Genomic DNA, 6,583 nt, shown 5'->3' with positions numbered 1-6,583 from the left:
CTTACCCTGTTCTGGGCCCATCTTGATTTTCCATGATCTTTTCCTTTCCATGTGTCTTTCCATCACTTATCTCCTGTTCCTGCACTCCCTCTCCTCCTCTCTATACTACCAATTGCTTTCAGGAATGTTCTCCCCACACCTCTCCTTACCTCAATCCTACCCATCCTCTGAGACAATCTCAAGACCCACCACATCCACAAAACCTCCCCACAATAACCTCTCCCTTTTATCATACCTCACGGCACTGATGTCTATAATTACACCCTATCATATACTGTTCAAATATTGAGTGATACGGCTAAATCTGATTTTTCCAAGCACCTGGAGGGCAAGGACTAGATTAGATATATACTTGCTATGTGAAAACACTCCTTTCTCCCAAAGATAGGCTAGCATAAAATATCTATCAGATTCAATTCAACTGAATTTCTTTCCCATCCCTTTCTTCCCAATTCTTTGCTTTTCCATCTTCTTCTGCTTCTCCTCCTTTTCTCTTATCCTGAAGTATGTTTTCCCAGGCCTGCCAGTGTTCTCTTTAGCTTACTTCTTCCTCCCTTCTTTTCTCCCCTTAATTGGCCAACAAGGCTGAAGTAATGGCCGGTTCCTGGCTTTGGGCCTCTTCTAAGCTGAGGGCTTCCCTGGCTCATGGAACTTTCGTGCACCTACTTCCATGGCAAGAAGAGAAGTTGCCTCTGAGAAAATGTAGATGCTTTATACACTGTCCTCATCCAGGCTATCTACTCCAACGATTCCCTGCCTCACAAAGCATGCCTGCATTGGGGCAGTACGTAACTTTGAGACATCTGCATCACACATTTTTTTCTCTCTTATGCCCTCCCTGCCCACTGCCACCCGCCTTGAATTCTCTCAACTGATTCCTGTGGTAAAATCTCACACATTTTCTCAATCTGTATGCAAACCAGGTAGGATTGACAGCTGAAGAAAGCTGTGCATTGTCTGGCCTTAAAGTTATCTGTTCTCCCTCAGAGGGAAAATCTTTGAGCTCTGTGATAGTGCCTCGAAGCCATGGCCCTTGTCCTAGACTCTGCCCCAGCCCAGACGAGCGTCTGACCCCTGCTAATATGCAGGACCTTTAGCAGGCGGAGAGTAGGGGAGGAGGTAACCAGAGCCCTCGCATGCCAGTGATTCATGTTCTCTGAAGGGATCAAAATGTTATTAGAAACCTGGCCTGCCAAATGTGCGGCAAATGTAACCAATTTATTAATGCTGAGTAGCCAATGTGTGAAATTGGACCAGGAGGAGAGGGGCAGCCCCTCTCCCCTCTTCCTGCTCTCTGGTAGTGGCAAGGGGAGACTGGTGTACAAAGGGTTCTGTCTCCTGCAGGAGGATGTTCCTGTCCTAATTGTATGTGATAATGACAACAAATATTCCTGGTCTGAGCTTCAAAGGGCTGGGAGATAATCGTATCCACCACATCTTGTCTAGGCTATGACGCCTCTCCCTGCAGCATGCAAGTTGTAAAATGTGTTGGATAGGAGTTTTGGGACTTTGGTCTCCCTCTGTCCCTGCTCTGCTCCTCACTGTTAGGACCACGTGAGAATGGACCGAAGAGACCATCCTAGCAGGGACGAGGTCTAGCAGGGAAGTCTGATTAGAGAAATTTTTAATTAGAGTCTTCTTATAATAGTTCTTTTATGAAGGACTAACACTTATTAACTGAACGCAACATTTTTAGTTGATTATGGATATGATTATTTGAAGATGTTGATGTAATTCCCATGACCAAGTGCCTAATTAATTTCTTCTGGAAATGCACTTGATAAATTACATTGCCATGCAGTGTATGGCATGATATGCCTATAAGGGCAGAGCTACCGTCCACTCTCTGGAAGTTATCCCTCCTCTTCTCTTTCCCAGTGATAGTTTATCAGATCCTGAAGGCTACCGTGTGCCATGAGGCAGGGGTAGTGTCTCCACATTTGGAGGAGAAGAGGGTCAATGCCAGCATCATTGAGATCTGGAAAGAAGGTCCCACATTTATTTGAATTAAAACCCAATCCCACTCCTTTTGTTCCTTTGAGTATCTAGAAGAGCTTCCCTAGTTTCTCCTTCTTCTCCTATAAGCTGTCTGTTTCTTCCCCAAAACCTCTTTGGGAGAATGAATCACTCACTAAGAAAAAATTGGAGCCCTGGTGGCACAGTGGTTAAGAGCTAGGCTGCTAACCAAAGGGTTGGCAGTTTGAATCCACGGCAGTTCTACTCTGTCCTGTAGGGTTGCTATGAGTCAGAGTCAACTTGACAGCAATGGGTTTGGTTTTTTTTTTTTTTAAGAAACAATCACCAAAACAATACACTCAAACATAGCAACAATCATGAAGGTGGCCCAGAACCGGCCAGTATTGTGTCCTGTTATCCATAAGGTCACTCACTATGAGTTGGAGCCAACTTGAGAGCACCTAACAACAACAAGAAACAGTCTTTAAGCCAATGACATTATATGTGTGTATTTAAAAACATTTTCAATGTCTGAAAAAGTAAGACAGTTTTGTTTTTCCTACAATGTAGCAGCAGTCAAGGGCCCTCAAGGACTTGGAAACTGGGTTGTCCTCTAAGATTTGAATTAGTCAATTTCTCACTCATTGTTAGTGATTAGCCATCTATTATAAGAGTAACACCAACTCCAAAAATAACAACAACAACAACAATAATAATGTCAAGGGATAAGCTATGTAAGTGTGAATCCAGTCAAAAGTTAAGTGAGTGTTCTCCCAAGAAGACAAGGCTGAAATTTAAGTGTAATTTAGTAAGAGAAAATGGAATCAAATATATTCTTCTCCATCTGGAGAATGACTATAAACAGAAGTTGGCCCTGAAGGATAAAAAGGAAAATCTGAAGAATGCCTATTTTAATCTGTTTAGAGGTGAAGAAGCCATTTTTAAATGACTTGGAACACTGTGGTTTTCTTGGTAAAAATTTTCCTTTAGTGAAAGGTCACAGACTGGCAGCCTCTAGGCCCAGTCTGGCCCACAGAGTATTGACTCATGGTATTTTTCCAAAAACTTGAATTAGTTTTCAGCTAATTTCACATAGAAAAATCCATATTTATAGCTTTTTCTGAAAAATTGGGAAGCTCTGGATTAACGGTGCTGGCTGCCTGGCAACAAGGGGCTGGAGTTGTACACTAGCAGCTGCTCCCTTTGGAAGGGCACACACTTTCTAGTTTGCCACAGTCCCCACTATTCCTTATCACCGCCCACTCCCTGACCCACTTCACTCACCTGTGTTACACTCTTTTAAGCCTTTTTGGTTTTTGATTACGTGAGCCCTACTGAGTAAGCATGCTTCAACGACTTTAGCTGAAATTAGCTTAAGATCCTGGACTCTCCTTATTCTGATTCCATGCTCGGCATGCAACCTTCTGAGAATTTGGCTTCCCAGTAATTTGCCTATAAGGAAAGAATGCATTGATCTGCTGCCCTAAGCATCTTGGTCTACATAAGAAGATGTCATAGAGTGAACGTAAAAGGCTTAGGCTTTGGCCTCAGATGAGTCTGGTTCCAATTCTGGCACTGACACTTACTAAATAAGGTCATCATGAGGCCTCTTGACACCCTGCCAGTTATCTTCTCCTGAAGATGTGGCTGTGGGTCACCCTGGGCCACATACCAGAATATTCAAATTGCAAAAACATTTTTATAAGCAAAATTGCTAACTCTAAATCACAAATTACAGCAGCCCTTCCAAAACAGGCAAATTCAAAACACTTGAGTTTCTCTAGAGATAGTGGACATTCCAAAAGGATAGAAAGTTATCGATCAGAGACATAAACTCTACGATGGTTATTTGTTCTAGAGAAGTGGGGGGAGAAATGGTAGATAGAACATCACGGTTCTGAGTTTCCAAGATAAAAAAAATTTCTCCCTACATACCTATTCAAATATCTGTGAGGATCAAGGTAGATAAGGTGGGGAAGACAATACATAAACTAAAATGTATGGAATTGTTCATTACCAAAAGCCTCAGTGAAAGCAAAAGTGGAAGTAATAGAAGAATCCAAGAATCCACACCAGGAGTTTCTAGCTTGCCAGAGTAACGTTCACAGCCAAGAGACTTGAAACATCCCATAACTGCCAAAGCCTAGAGTGCGAATCAAATTAGACTCTGGTTTGTGAAATAAACAATAACATCCAATGATAATGGGGGGGGGGAAGGTCTCAAAAACACTGTTGGTGGAAGGATAAACTGAACAAAGAAGGTAATTTGGTAATACCTATAGAAATTTTTAAAAGCGCCTGGATGGCACAGTGGTTAAGCATTTGTCTGCTAATCAAGAGGTTGGCAGTTCAAACCCACCAGCCACTCTACAGGAGAAAGATATGGCAGTCTACTTCCATAAGAGTTACAGACTTGGAAACTCTAAGGAGCATTTCTACTCTGTCCTGTAGGGTCGCTATATGGTCATGATGAGTTGGAATTGACTCGACAGCAAACAACAACAACATAGGAATTTTAATGTGCATACCTGTTGACTCAATAATTCCTTTCTAGGGATTTGTCCTACAGAAATACTCGTACAAGTAGGTAAGAATATCTGCACAAGGTGTTCAGGACAACATTATTTATAGCATAAGTTTAGAGACAGAATATTTTAATCGGGGTATGGTTAATAAATTTTTCATATTCTTACTGTGACTGCTATGTACATTAAAAACAATGATGTAGATACATATATATTGAAATGGAATGGTGTCTGTAATGCGTTATTAAGGGAAAAAGCAAATTTCAGTACAATATATACGGTGTGACCATATTTTTTAAAAAATAACCTAAGTATACAAATGTACCTAGAAAAATACTGCACATATACACAGATCTAATTTTTAACATTGATTCCTAGTGAGATGACTAGGAAATCAACGGGAATGGTCATGCCAGAGGTCTAATAGCCCTAACCCGTGGAAGCAACATGCCCAAGGTGGTAAGAGCTTCATAAGTTATGACTCTACAGAGGGGAAGGGAGGTCATCAGCCTGAACCAATCTAACCCCTTAGCTTGCCTGGACACAGACCTTCCCATGAAACATCTTTATTTACTTTTCATTTCATAATGCATAAAGAATATGTGGGAAGATTCTAGGAGTGACTTCAACTTTATTTTAACCATAGAATGTGGTTCTGGCATGGTGAGGAAACTTTCTTATTCTCATGCTCCTCAAAGAGCAGGCTGAGGTGAGATTTGTGCATTGACAAGGGAGATTGAGAGATACGGCTTCTCCCAAGACTGGAGTTGAAATCCAACCTCAATTAAGTTAAGAAATCCTCAATTAAGGCTGTCTGGCCCTCTTAGCCCTAACAGCTTATAAGAGCTGAGAGGGATACCCTCAGGACCCAGAACAGGAGTATTTTGTAATAAAATTCCTTAAACATTTTCACTTCTCTATGGCCCTTAAAATAATCCTTTTGCTGGGTCATTTTCCCTTTTGAATGCCAGTTCTGGATTTCTTGTCTATCAAATGCTAGGCAGAAGGGTCAAAAGCACTATATAAAGAAAACGTATTGTTTTTACCCTACTTGTGATGTATCAGGAAAAAAAAAATTAGATTTCAAGTTAGCCAAGGTTTACTTCCTGACTGTCTTCTTACCAGGAGTGTACCTTAGCATAAAAATGAAGCTGATAATAGTAATAATACCTGTCTTACTATTTTGTTGAGAAGGATAAATAAGAAAATGCCTATAAAAGCACACCGTAAAATACCATACAGGTATTAGTTTTGTTATTATTATGTTGAATTAATGAAATAATAGCAATGTGTTTTCTGCTTTTTAAAATATGTTTATTTTTAAGTAGGAGAAAATAATAAAAATAACCAGTCTAGTACACAACCATACTCTACATGTCCAGTGGTTGTTAGTTGCCATCAAGTCGGTTCTGACTCATGGTGACTTTGTATACAACAGAACGACTTTGCCCAGTCCTCCGCCATCTTCATGATCACTGGTATGTTTGAGTCCACTATTTTGGCTATTTAATGTATGCTCATTTTCTGATCAGAATCACAAATTATTCATAGGCTGCCTTTAAATTTCTGAAAGGAAAGATTGCTTTTCTCTCTGAACACAAATAAAAGATTTCTTCCCCAAAGAGAAATTTTTGCATAAGTTTGCTTTACAATAGAGATAATAATTCATTGTATATAGTAGTGTGTGTGTGTGTGTGTGTGTCTGTGTGTGTATACAGGGAGAGAGAGAGAGGAAGAGAGAGAGAAGCAAATGCCTTAATGAGTGAAAAGGAGGGGTGGGATTTTTAGCTTTTGTTGAAGGCAATTTTGGACTGGCAAGTGGGCAAAATTCTGACCTGAGACCTGTTCTATGAGAATCCAGATCTGATTCCTTGCTCCACTGCCCTGTTATCTGGCTGCATAGTTTAGATTATTAAATCTAGATTCTTAAACGTGCGTCAAGGGATTAGAGGGCTGTGGTAAGAATGATAAACTTTGTAAATGGGTGGCAGGCAGGCAGAATCATGTATCCTGCTATGCTTGTGGGATTTAATCCAAGTTAGCTGTTACTCGTGTGCCAATATCCCAGAGACACCAGTCAGAGACATTTTCACGTCTTTTTC

The sequence above is a fragment of the Trichechus manatus genome, unplaced genomic scaffold (genome assembly GCF_000243295.1).
Source record: "Trichechus manatus latirostris isolate Lorelei unplaced genomic scaffold, TriManLat1.0 scaffold00073, whole genome shotgun sequence".
Taxonomy (NCBI): Eukaryota; Metazoa; Chordata; class Mammalia; order Sirenia; family Trichechidae; genus Trichechus; species Trichechus manatus.
The sequence above is the reverse complement of the archived record's forward strand: the minus strand, read 5'-3'. Positions refer to the sequence as shown.